Source organism: Petaurus breviceps, unplaced genomic scaffold, assembly GCF_028583685.1.
Source record: "Petaurus breviceps papuanus isolate PSGF00001 unplaced genomic scaffold, PetGlider_PUasm1.0 90895, whole genome shotgun sequence".
Lineage (NCBI taxonomy): Eukaryota > Metazoa > Chordata > Mammalia > Diprotodontia > Petauridae > Petaurus > Petaurus breviceps.
The window spans coordinates 22,998,468-23,012,479 of NW_027187372.1; the positions used below are offsets into that span (position 1 = coordinate 22,998,468).

Genomic DNA, 14,012 nt, shown 5'->3' on the forward strand with positions numbered 1-14,012 from the left:
CTTTGATGGAATGAGTTTGGGGCCCTTTGCCCTGGTCAGTAGGTCACAAAAATCTCATAGGGAGGGAATTTTGTTTAACTCATATAATGTGGATATTCGAAAGTGTTATGAGATTTGGGTTGAAAGCATATGTTAATGGATATAAGATGGGAGAGGAAAAAATAAGATTTACAAATATGTGTGCCCCACCTATAAAGTGAGTAAAGTACTTTCTTAACATGTAGAAGAGCTGCCAGAATATTAAGACCTTTTATTATTTGACTTCTATAATTTTTCATCTGCTAAAAATTGCTATTATTTACCCACTTTATTTTATGTATCATTAAAAAAACAACTCTTAAGCAATTAGTAGTTCTGTACCTTTTGTATTATATTCCATTCAATAAAATTTTAAACATCTCTTATGAATTATTCATTTTTAAAAATCACTGCACATTCCTTTGTTAGATGATACTTCTATGCTGTTAATTGAACAAAGTGGAAAATCTAATATTGAACAAAAAATGATAGAATGAAGCCAGCTCTCTGTGAGTGCATAAATATGTTTCCAGGAATTGTTTTGTTATGAGAGCTCTGTTCTTTTCCAACCTAAATTTAGGTTTAATATGTGAGAAATGCCTTTATTTAATGGATCTATTTTTTCAGTGGGAATATTTGAAGATACATTTCAGCTTGAGTAAGTGGGAAGTTTACTGCCTGTGTCTAATGCCCTTCTTTTATTGGTTTTTAAGAATTTCATTGCATTGACAGTGTACTCCCTGAGGCTGCTGAAGAAAAGAATGGGGGAAGATGCTGTTGGAAATAGATCTGGGCATTACATGGAGCTTTAGAATGGATTTCTCCAATGACCAGGCAATTAATTACCTCTTCCCAATTCTCCACCCCTCCCCCCATTTTATCTCTCTGACAAGAAGTCTTTGAAATCTATCTGCATCTGTTTTCCTGCTATATAATTAAAATTCCTTATGTGTTCTGAAAAAGGACAGATATGAATTTGAGCAACATTGTTATACTAGAGTAATGATTATCAATAATGATAATGAAATGTTTTATTTATGGCGATCTCTCCAAGAAGCCCAGTGCATTTCAGAACATGATGTAATGAATGATACTTATGCATTTCCTATGAGAAGAATGAAAATGTTCAAGCTAAGACTGGATGGTCAGGTTGGATATCTGTCAGGGATGTTACCTAGAGGATAACTGAGTAGTTGAAAGTGAGTTTGAAGACCTCTAAGGGGTATGCCAACTCCAAGATGCTATGATTCTAGGAAATAAGCAAGAGAGATCTCTGTTTGACAAATGGGAAAACAAAAACTTATTCAATTAAATTAACTTATTCCATATCAACACAAATTGACTAGGATCAGGATCCAGTTCCCCTGTTTTTAACTTGAAATTTGTATCTATTTTTTGGATTATTTAGAATCAAAATCTGTACAGTTTATGCCTTCTCTGGAAAGATATGGAGAAAGTTTCATTACTGCTTGAAAAACTGGGTCCTTTTTTGGGTTCTGAATTATTTATATTATTCATTCAATTTAGCAATATCTTCTTGGGGAAATAGTGAATTGGGTTAGAGAGATGCACATTCTATCTATCTATCTATCATCTCTCTATCTCTCTATCATCTATCTGTCTGTCTGTCTGTCTATCTATCTATCTATCTAAATTCAAGTCAGTAAGTATTTATTTAGTACCTATTTTATGCCAGATCTTGTGCACACATATAGTCTGTGTCAGCCTATACTGATTGAATCTGTGTGTCTTATTGTTTAACTGACTTGATGAATGTTTTCTGTTGTTTTTTTTTTTTTTTGCTTTTGTTTTGATTTTTAGTTATCTGACCGGTACAACTTCAACCTATATTTCCACTAGAAATACCTTCATTTCCTCTTACAGGGAGAAACGTATGGTATTCATAACTGTGTCCAGAATAAGGGAGGTGAAAGTTTCATTTTATTCTACTTTTGTCAGATCACAAAGACAGTATTACGAACAGTTTGGAGTATGTGTTTTAAAGGACAAGGAAAAATTATAATGTATTCACATAACCAAGATGATGAATGTAATTGAAACTGTTGCAACTACCCTATAATAGTTCTATACAAGTCAAAATACAATTCCACAAATTTTTCTAGCCTTCTAGTGGCAGAGAATTCTGCAAAACCCTTTTCTTAGCTCACATAATGATCAAGGTGTCCTTTATTTTGGTCCCCCAGTCAGTCATCCCAGGTTCTTTGTATTTTGAGTGTCAGAATTCTTTCCAAACCACAGTCCATGAGTTCCCACTAATGTGTTTTACTTTTACCAGTCAGATATCACATCTAATTAGTAACAAAGGAATTTTAATACAAAGCAATGTAGTTAAAGTAATAACAGAACATTTCCTCCATTAGCCTTGAGATTAGTCTTTTATGAAGATATATACACTCAATGAGGAGAATCAACCTTCATAGGAATTATGTATGGGGTTTCTGCACATAGAGTAGAGAACATATGTGAACAGAGAAAATATATGGTGAGGCGGCATAGTTCCATATCGCAAAGCTGCTGTTTATTGCTGGTGCAATAGTGATATTCCTTACTGGATCTATATCCCACCAAGAATTGCTCTCCATAGCTCACCTTTCAAGGCAATTGAGTTTCTTAGGGGCAAGTTTGCTTTTTAAACTCCTCTCATCAACCCCTCACTGCTATGCAAATGGCAATGACTGGTGACTTGAGACAAAAGGGATTGGCCTTTTTCTGCTTTCCCCTAATAACATTTCACAGTCTGGTCTCTCCTAAGACACCTTTTACTTCTGTTACTTTGGAAAGGGTGCCCCCTAATACATGTTCTCTTGACTCACCCTCTCTCTGGTCTCCATAACTGCTACCAGTAGTTATGTCCACATGTATGTCCACAATGGAGGAGCCACAGGGGCTATTTTTTCCTTTCTTTCCAGTTAAACAAGAACACAGTTACTTTCCAATGCAATTATTTCCAGTTATTTCTGTCTCTTAAAATAAACTGCCTGCTATCCCAAAATGACATGTGTTCTTCAGCTAATCCCCTATGTTACAGCAAGTACCTCAAAGTTGTTCTGAGTCTGTGATACCTCCAAGAATTCATTTCTGAGTTGAAGTTGCTGGTGCTTATCATACCCTGGCTCCCATCAATCTGTCAACTGGTTAGTTCTTGTTGTAAAAACTATGCCATACAAATATCAGTTGAGGTAATGGAAATGTTTAGCTTTCATAAGACAAGACTTAGGGGGTGGGGCATGATAACTCCCTTTAAGTATTTGAAGTACAGTTGATGAAAGATTAGATTTGTTTTTTTACCAGAGGAAAGAATTAAGACTGAATTAAAGGGCAAAAGTAATTAGGACACAGATTTCAAATTTTTTTTTTTTAATAAGGAGGGATTTTTCTACCCATTAGAAGTGTCCAGTGGTACAATGGATAGAGCCCTGGATCCGGAGTCAGGAGGACCTGAGTTCAAATTTGACCTCAGACACTTACTAGCTGTGTGACTCTGTGCAAGTGACTTAACTCTGATTGCTGAGAGAGAGAGAGAGAGAGAGAGAGAGAGAGAGAGAGAGAAAGAGAGAGAGAGAGAGAGAGAGAGAGAAAGAGAACTATCCAGAAATGAAATAGGCTGCTTCATGAGGCAGTGAGCTCACTGGCACTAGAAATCTTTAAGAATAAGCTGATTGACCATTTTGTCAGGGATTTTGCCTAGCATATCCATGTTTCATGGACTAGATGAAAGAGAATAGTGCAGGGGAAAGAATGCTGGAATTAGAGACAGAAGACCTGAATTTGAATCCCAATGCTCCCGCTTATGAACCAACCCCATGATCTTAGTTAGGCAACTCACATTATTCTTAAGCCTTAATTTGATAATATATTAAATAGAGGGACTAAGCTGGAAGACACCTAAGGTAAGTGCCAGTTTTAATATCATGTTGCTCTATGTATGATTATCCACTTCCAAGGTCTCACTCAACTCTAAGAGTCCATGAATCTGTGGTTTTAATTTTGACTTCAAGCTTTCTTTGATTTGGCTCTATCTCATCCTATTTTATATGATCATTCAAAATGTCAGGACAGAATATGACAGTATATATATAAAACACCTAGTAACTAAAACTGACTTTGATTACTTTTCAGTCCTTGACTCAGAATAGTTTTAAAGCTAAAGGAGTCCTCAGAAGTCATATAGTCTTCCCCCCCTCGTTTTATTGATAATCCTGAGATCCAGAGGGGTTAAGTTGACTTGTTTAAAGTCATATTATTAGCAAGAATTTTAACTAGTATAGGAACTTAGATCCTTTGGCTCTGATTCTAACTACTTTCAATGATGTAGGTTACTTCCCATTCTTTAGAATGATTCTTACATAAGAATGAATACTGAGTGCGGGTTTGGCCGTGGGCTTGGAGCAGCCTGGGCCTTCATGGCAGCAGTGGTCCTGGGGGAAGATAAGATGGGTCCTGAGCGGATCTTCCCAAGCCAGAATGAGAATCTGGGGCAGCACCAGGGCCCCACATACGGCACAGGTGACTGGAGCAGTGAAGAACCAGAGGAAGAAGCTGAGGACCTGGGGTCAGGCCCAACAGACTATTCCTACCAGCTTCTGAACCAGGACCCTGAGCAAGAAGAAACAGAGCTGGCACCAGTGGAAGGCATTGGAGATGCTGTCACTGACATTCAGGAAAGGATCCAGGCCCTGGGGCTGTACCTGCCTGACCCTCCTGTAGAGAGTGAAGATGAGGAAGAGGAGGGAGCTGTAGCACTGAGCAACAGAAGTTCCATACCCATGGACCCAGAACATGTACAGCTGGTGAAAAGGACAATGGTTGGAATAAGTCTGCCTGCCCCAAGAGTCCCTGCTTGGGCCCAGGAGATGATTTCAGATGCCCAGTGGGAAGACATGGTACAGAAGACTCTCCAGGCTCAACAGGAAACCTCTACATGGAAGTGACTGCCACTGAGAACAGCCTCATTTCTTTTCCCCCAGTACCAAACCTTGTACCACCTTGATACGCAACTGGATAAATTCATGGTCCCCCCCCCAAAAAAAAGAATGAACACTAATTCATTAACTCCCAGTCTCAGTTTCCATAAATACTGTGTTCTCCCAGGCAGTTAGGTGGACTCCAAGAATCTTACTCCTTCCCCACCCATGTTAGGAATGCTTGAGACCCTCCCGAGTATACCTGAGGGCGTTGCTTCTCTTCCCACTCCTCCATCTGCTTTCCTTGGCATCGGGGCATCCCAGAACTGCTGTTGTGGCTTTGTGTACCCGGTGCTAAGCTTTCTTCCCCACTGCTAAGACTGCTTTGGGGGACGTGTGTCTTTAGTTCCAAGTTGGGATTCAAGATGAGTTTGAGAACACAATATTCTTGTGAATTGGAGATTGCTTATGTTAGCTTCTGTTGCTTTTAATTTAAGAGCTTGTCAAAGATGTAAAGCAATGTCATATGTTTGAGCTGTAGTATTTCTGGTTTATCAAGGTTCATATCTCTTGGTTTATCTAATTTGGCTGGAACAGGAGAGCAAAAAGGAATCATTAAGCAGGCATGGTTGGTTGGAACTGGGAGCTGGATGGATGCCATGAATCACAGTTGATGTGACTGTTGGCAAGTAAATTAATTTCCCTGAGCCTTATTTTTCTCATCTATAAAATGGGGATAATAATGCTTGTTTTGACCCTCCCAGGGTGGTTATAAAGAAACTTTTATAAAGTGCTAAATAAATTATCACTGTCATCATGAGATGATCAATTTTGCCTTTGAATTCCACAATCCTTCCTCACAATTCCCGGAATATAACTTGCTAATTCCCATGTGAACATCTTTGCTTACCTGGAATGTCCTTTCCTAATTGATGTGATCACTCTTACTGAGTACCCATTATTTTAATGACTGGGTGCTGTGGAACATACAAAGATGATTTACTTGTAGTTCTAGTCCTTCAGGAGCATGTGGCTTAGTAGACAAAATAGGTAGGAGAGCAAGAGGTATATGTTTAATAACTAAATCTCCTGGTAACACCTAGTGCCTGGGTGACCTAAAAGTAGTATTATACAGTGGAAAGACATTGACCTCTGGAGTCAGAAGACAAGTGTTTGAATCTCACCTAGGGCAAGTTGCCTTAGCTTCTCTGGGTCTCAGATTCCTCACCTGTAAAATGAAAGGATTGGGCCAGATAACCTCTCAAGTCCTTTCTACCTCTTAATCTCTGATTATATGACCTTAGGCAGGTCATTTAACATTTCTGGGCCTGAGTTCCCTTATCAGTAAAATAAAGGGGTTGTATTAGATGACCTTTATGATCCCTTCCATTCAGTTATTATTCTCTTATACAAATACAAGATAGAGGGTGAAAATTTAAGAGAGATATTTATGCAAAAATTTGCATCACTTCAAATGAGCATGGGATCATTTCCTACACAGGAAAGATCGGGAGAAATGAGCATATCTTTCTGGAGGTTGGGCAAGAGTGGGGAGTGGTTAGTGAAGTGGCCATTCATTAGATTTGGAACATAGAGATCATCTGGTTCAGTCCCTATTCTCCGACTAGTTTATTTTGTGAATGAGGAAAATTAAAACCAAAAAGAGAAAGTCACTTGCCCTAACCCATATGAGCTATCAGTGTTGTTGAATCATTTCAGTCATGTCTGACTCTCCATGACCACATTTTGGGGTTTTCTTGGCAAGGATACTGGAGTGGTTTGCCATTTCCTTCTCCATCTCATTTTACAGACAAGGAAACTGAGACAAACAGGATTAAGAGACTTGTCCAGGATCACACAGCTAGCAAGTGTCTGAAGTTGGATTTGAACTCAGGAAAACATTTCTTCCTGATTCCAGGCTCATCACTTTATCCACTGCACTAGCTATCTGCCCCAGTATTGATAGTAAAATAATAATAATAATAATAATAGCTAGTGTTTATATAGCACTTACTTTGTGCCAGACACTACACTTAGCATTTTACAAATATCTCACTTGATCCTCACAATTGCCCTGAGGGGTTGGGGTATATATGCTGTTATCCCCATCTTACAGATGAGGAAACTGAGGCAAATAGTTTAAGTCACATGCCTAAGGTCATACAGCTAGTAACTATCTGAGGTAGGATTTGAACTCAGGTCTTCCTGACTCCAGTCCCAGAACTTTCTCAACCTCAACACCTAGCTCCCTAGAGCTAGGGTTCTAGGTCTTATTCTAAATCGAGTGCTTTCTGGAATTGCTGTTATCTAAGAATAGGAATCAGTTTTACCCAAGGTAAAGGTCACCCCAGAACAACCCAGTCCACTGTGATTTCTTCCTCTCAGTTCTCATAGGCTCTTGACCAATACCGCTCAATCTGACTTTCAGACATAGGCTTCTTCATAACTCTTCACATGTAGGCAATGAGGGTGATCAACTGCATCCCTTCTCCTTGTTCTACAGGAATATGTCATTCTTGGCAGGTGTCACATAGGGGTTAATGACAAAGGAATTGGTTCTTTGGGATTACTAAACCATTCATTGATCCCTATGATGGTAGTGGGAGGACTGGGGACTGCTTCAGATAAGAGGAAGAGCCACCCACTTAGTGATATGAAGAGAAATGACTCCAACCTCTGGTGCTCTCTTTTCCTCCTTTCTATGAAATATGTGGCATGTGACTCTCTTTTTCTTGAACTTCCTGCAAAGGGTAAGGGAGGCATACCATTCCCTCTCAAGGCAGTTATGATAGTTTTGGACACACATGCTACCTTGGCAAGCTTTAGTCTAGGAAAATGGCCTTTACTACCTCCCTGCTTTGTGTTTCTTTCTCAGAGGATAGATAACCAAAAATCAGTTGGGAGAGGTATACGTTTGGGAAGTGGTTTTTCTGGAATTTGAGAGTTCTTGGACTCTTCAATAAGTGCTGGCTACATTTTAGGAGGAATCCCTTGCAACTATTATTATGATGTTTTTTGGAGAAGATGACCACTGTTAGAAGGAGGAACCCAATTTCTGCCTAAATTATCAGTATACATTTACCTTGATGGAGTTATTCTGAAAGCGCAACCATGAGTCAAAACTGAAATGTCCAACAATCTCCTAAAATGTTTAATGTTTTGCTGTTTTAAGTATCAAGCTTCTAGAAGACCATATTAATTATGTTATTGATGCATAGCTAATGTGTACTCATGAATCTTCTATCTTTTAAAGCATTTTTAAAAAATTTTCATTTTTAATTACAACTGTACAACAGACCATTTTATTCTTGCATCTTTTCAATGGTTTCTTCCTTATATTTGCCCTTCTCCTTTCCAACTTGTTGGGATTTGGCTTTACGCTCAAGAATCTTTTTGCGATCTTTGTCCAGTTTTAGTCTGGTGCTAACTACCTTACTAGGGTGAATTCCCACATGGACAGTTGTGTCATTAGCTTTTTCACGTTGTACACGCTCAATGTAGATGACTTATTTCTTTCTGTAAACCTGAACTACCTTGCCAATTTGCTGACCTTTGTAGTGTCCACGAACCACCTGGACCTTGTCGTCCTTCCGGATGGGCATCGAGTGCACGTTGTATTTTTGCCTCAGCTCCTTGGAGAGCGGGGACGACATGATCTTGTGCCGGATGTGCGAGGGAGCATTGAAGTGTCTCTTTCGGTTCTTGCTTTGGTCCGAGGTCACGAATGGATTAAACTTAATTTTGGCAAGCTGGACCACCAGAAAAGAGACACGTGCACCTCCTGGTACCTCCTGGTACCGGAAAACTCTAAAGCATTTTTAAAGCATTTCTTTTGTAGTAGAAAAAATAGCTGTCCTATATATATATATATTTTTTTTTTGTTTTTGCTTTTTGGAGGGGGGAAGGTAGGGCAATTGGGGTTAAGTGATTTGCCCAAGGTCACATGGCTAGTTTTGTGTAAAGTATCTGAGGTTGGATTTGAACTCAGGCCCTCCTGACTCCAGGGCTGGTGCTCTTTTCACTGCACCATCTAGCCACCTCAGCTGGCCTCTATCTAATTTATCTTCTATATTATACACCTTTTTGTTACCTTGTGGGGTTAGACATGAGCCAAACCTAAACCTTAAATGATTCTCTCCAAGGTTCGGGGGAGGGGGAAAGATGCACATAAAAAGTAAAAAATTTTGAGAAATAAAAAGCCCCATCCTTCTCTTTAGAGGTCAAGCTCCACTAGGACTGAATGGGTCTTCCTATATAAGCCCAGAATCAGAGGCTCCCTCAGAGGGAAGGAGATAAGTGGCTTAACTCCCTTGAATCCAATAGAGATTGTGTGTTGTTGTATGTTCATATCTAGGGCAAAAAAACCACATATCCTCCCTAGCACTTAGCACTCCACTATTCACAGATTAGCTATCCCCTATCTTTTTGTGGAATGAAAAGCTAAATAGAAAACTTTGCCTTCTTACTCTACCCCTCACTCCAATGCATAGGAACCTTGCTGGACTGTCATGGGTTGAGAGGTCCTAGTTTGAGTGCTAGCTTGGTATGCAGATGACAAAGACATCATCTTATTTGTGACATGAAGCTAGATCTGTGTGTGTCAGTGTCTGTGAGTCATTCTAAAGAGGAAAGGACCAGGAAGGGGAAATGGCTTAATTTTCTAAAATATCAGAGGTCTTCCTGTAAGGGTACAGACATGAGTCTCATTTGGTTTCCAATGCTGTAATCACTTGAAATCTAGCCCTGGAGCAAGAAGGAAAAACTAGATCATAGAACATTTGTACTGTTCATTCAATTCTTTGTATTTTATTAAGCACTCAATACATATGTTTAAAAAATGATTTGATATTTTATATGGTAAAGAACTTGTTTTTAGGTCCTTGCTTTAAAAAAAAAAGTTTTCTACATGGAAATTAAACCTTCCTTTACCCTACATCTTGGTCATGTCTTCCTTGTCCTATGGAGAAGCCTCATTGAACTTAACTTTAAGAGTTATACTCATAAAGTATAACTCTTGAGAGTTATATGTTCCTTATGTTAAATCCTACTTGATTTTAAGGTTGATGCTTTGGTGTGTCTGTGTCTGTGGGGGTGGGGGCATTAAGGGAAGCCCAATTTGGGGGTTTTATACCCTATGTATAGTCCTAGTTTCCATGGTTACTTGCACAATTCTTTGTAGGGTTGGGCTCAAATTAGGGAAACTGTGACAGGACCTAGCTGTACAAAATCATTTCACACATTGTCAGGCCCACCAAACTCAAAGTAAATTCTGTCATCATGAGCTTTGCAGCTCAGCCAGAGTCAAGTTGGCTCTCATTTCCTAACTGTGCACGGTCTCTCTCTCTTTCTCTCTCTCTCTCTCCCCTTCTTTCTTTGTATATCTCTGTTTCTCTCTGTGTTTCTTTCTCTTTCTCTCTCTGCCTGTTTCTCTTTATTTCTTTCTCAATGTTTTTCTCTCTTTGTTTCTCTCTGTATTTGTATCTCTCTGTGTCTCTCTTTTTGTGTCTCTGTACAGATGTATCTCACTCCTTAGTCCTTTTGTCATATTTATTCCCATGCTTTTTTCTCTTTATCTTTTTGGCTTGCCTGAAATTCTCATGGGTTTGAACTTACCTATAATTTCTCATCTTGGGCTATACCTATTAGAATATACTCATTTATATAATATAATTCTCCCTTATAATAAAGAATGCTAGTAATAATACCAATTCCCATGTGTGGGAGTACATGGATTATCCAATCTGACAAGCATCTAACATGTACCTGATATATAACCATTGACTTTAAGGAGATTACATTTTACTAGGGGGATAAAACACAATATATATCAATACAAGTGTTAATACTTATATAGACTCATTAATTTTTTCAAGGTACTTTATATAAAGTAGGTGTTAATCATTATTTCCATTTTACAGATAATGTACCTGAGGTTAAGAGAAATTAAGTGACTTCACTAAGTCATACAGCTACTTACTAAGTGTCTAAGGCAAGACTACTATAGGTCTTCCTGATTCTAAGTCAAGTCCTCTACTATGCCACTTTGTAAACTGTTTTACAAATAGTATTTATTTTAATTGTCAATAACAAGCTATTATTTATATAGTATCTCTTGATTCTTATATAGTCCTATAATGTAGTTAGTGCAAGAATTATTATCTTCATTTCACAAATGAGGAGAGTGAGGTTCCTAGAGATGAAGTTATTTGTCCAATGAGGGTAGTTACAACAAATACTATGACACAGTTGGGAATTAATCCCAGATCTTCTTTCTCTCCAAGTTTAGCACTCTTGTGCTTGTACTAAGCCATACTAATGCATTTTAATATTAACTTATTTCCATAAGAATGGGCATTTCCATATGCAATTTGACTTTAACAGGCATTTTGACTTGTATAACTCCGTACTTGGGGGCTTCTCCTTGACATCCAATTATCAGAATATACAAAGAAAGTCTTTCCTAGGATTGGGGATAGAGGGTCATTTTTGTGGCTAGATGGGAAGGAATCATGGGACAGGGAGAGATTGAAGGTGCACAATAAAGAGGGAATAACTACAAAGGTATTGCCTACAAAAGGTGAAATGGAATGGGACTGAGGGTTCTGGTAAAGGGTTTATCTTTAATAAAAAGCATAGATACTTTTTCTTCTCTGTAAGGAAGGAAGAAATTGTTAGCGAATTCTGAGGGGGGAAAGTGAGGGAGGGAGAAGATGATAGAACTTCACTGAGAACTGGGAGATAACATGAATTACTGGATGTATCTTGCTGCCTTCATTATTAAGTTGCTAGCATTTTAAGCCAGGAATTACAGGTTCAGTCTCATCAAATGTAGTTTAATCTATGTAGTACTATAAAGTTGGTGGTAGAAAATCATTTGATTTAGAATCTGAAGACTGAGTTTAAATCTTGGCTCTGCTACTGACATTTGATTGTGGGTAAGTCACTTAAACTTCTGGACCTGATCTTTTTTCTCTGTAAAAAGAGGAACTAGGTGATGTCTAAGGTTTTTCTAAAGCTGTGATCCTAGAGTCTTTCAATTGAATTTCTTGTTTGCTTCATCACTACCTACCCTAAGGTGCTGCAGTGGCTAGAGTATTGGCTTTGGAGTCAGGATGACCTGAGTTCAAATGTGACCTCAGATACTACTAACTACATGACCTTGAGTAAGTCACTTAACCCAGTTTGCTTTAATTTCCTTTTCAATAAAATGAGCTGGAGATGGAAATGGCAAACCCCTCCAGTATTTTTGCCAAAGAAACCCCAAAGGGGTTCATGAATTGGATATGACTGAAATGACTCAGCAACAATAACAAATTTCCTCATTTTACAAATAGAGGAATTGGGACCAAAAGAGGTTAAGTAGCTTGACTGATTATGCAACAGGCTAAAAGACAGAACTGAAACTAGACTTCATAGCTTTTGATTCATGGCACAGAATTCTTTTCCCATGAAAACACTTTTTAAAGTATGATTGTTCTATGATGCTTTCCATATTAAAATGTGAAAGAGATGTGAAAAGATGTGAAAGACCGCCTTTGAAACCTGCTGACCAATCTCTATTTCCACTGAACTCACGTACCTGAAAATACTTTGTAGGGGGCAGGGAAGGAGGGTTGAAGAAACTGAAAATTTTCTGTAGAAATTCTAGAATTCTGGATAAGAGACTAATAGAGTTTGTAGTATGGGGGAGAGGACACAGGTGGTATTTTCATTCCATCTTCCAAATGAATATAGGAATTTTGGAAGGGAAAGAATTGAGGAAATGAATGACTGCCTATGTAAATAGTGTTAAAGAATGGAATTTCATTCTCTAATCCATAGCTAAAATGGACATAAAATGGTGAGACAGTGAAGAGGAATGATAGAAGTCTTTAAGGTCTGATCAGCAGAAAGACAAAAAAGAAAGTGAGAAGTTAATAATAGTTGGATTTTTATCTAAGACTCCACAGACAATTGTGTGGGGCAACTTATTTTTGTCTTAGGGTTTTTGTAGAAACCTTTTACTTATAGATTAAAGATGAGCCAAGGAAACTAGACAACCATTCAGAGAAAAGGTGGGAAAGACCCAAGAAAAGTCAAGAGCCTACCACAGAAGTTAATTGGAAATTGAATTCTTCTTCCTCATCTAAACTTCATTTTCTAAGAGTTTACAAGTCCAGCAAACAGTAATGGCAGTTAGGCATATGAGTTAACCACAAGAGCTACCAAAAAAAATGACAGAGAACACAAGAACTCACTTTTAGTAATTCTGGGGAGAAAGAAGAATTTCAGAGTAACCTGAAATGAATATGCTCTGTTTCTGCTAGTCTCTTGTGTCAGGTTCACCTAAGAGCAAATTCCAAGTTGTTCCCTAGACTAGTGATTCAAGGACTGGAGGAAAATATTCTCCATTCTTTACATTATTAAGGAGAATAAAATGTGTCTCAAAATAATGAAAAAAAAAACCAGTCATTCAAAGAAAAGAAAGAAGAAAAATTTCAGAGGCAGAGCAGAACTTGAATGTATGTAAGGAAGTTGGAGAATAGATGAATGAGAAATAGAGAGAGAAGGGGAAAGGAAGGATCACCAAGCTTTTGGGGATATGCAATAGATTAAATGCTCTTCCCAAAGAGGATAGAGTTGGGTCTTTTTAAAGGGAAAATATTTTCATGCTCTAAGGAATGCCAACTGAAGAGAAAGCAGCTAAGACTGACCGGAAGAAGAGATGATGAGTGGGGATTTGAAACTTCTTGCTGAGGCAACCAATGGTAAGCCTGACACAAACAATAGAGAGATATACTATTTTCTTGGTGTATGTGTCTGGGATGTAACAGAGAGTCTCTCAAGTCCTATCAAAATTGGTGTCCATTATTCACTCATAGTGATTCATATGGTGATAAAAATACTGTTGGAAGGAAACTAGAAAGCACTGTTAGAAATTCTAAGGTTATGACAAGAAGATGAACACCTCAGGGGGATAAATGGTGTTTCTATCATTTCTGCTGATGGAATGAAGGACCTAAGATAAGAAGCAGGAAGGTGACATATAGGCAGAGTTATAGATACACGAATAGGTGAGAAGGTGGGTAG

At 38.3% G+C, this 14,012-nt stretch overlaps 1 long non-coding RNA gene and 2 pseudogenes across 1 annotated transcript in view; 2 read left to right on the forward strand and 1 right to left on the reverse strand.

Moving 5' to 3' along the window:
- Positions 1 to 1,041: 1,041 nt before the first annotated feature.
- LOC138151054 (uncharacterized) overlaps positions 1,042 to 14,012 on the forward strand; it is a 111,092-nt gene continuing 98,121 nt past the window's right edge. The window contains exon 1 of the long non-coding RNA XR_011165725.1: positions 1,042 to 3,929. This is a non-coding gene — a long non-coding RNA (uncharacterized lncRNA). The remainder of the gene's footprint in view (positions 3,930 to 14,012) is intronic.
- LOC138151050 (male-enhanced antigen 1 pseudogene) lies at positions 3,925 to 5,178 on the forward strand (annotated as a pseudogene).
- On the reverse strand, positions 8,218 to 10,570 carry LOC138151144 (large ribosomal subunit protein uL24-like; annotated as a pseudogene).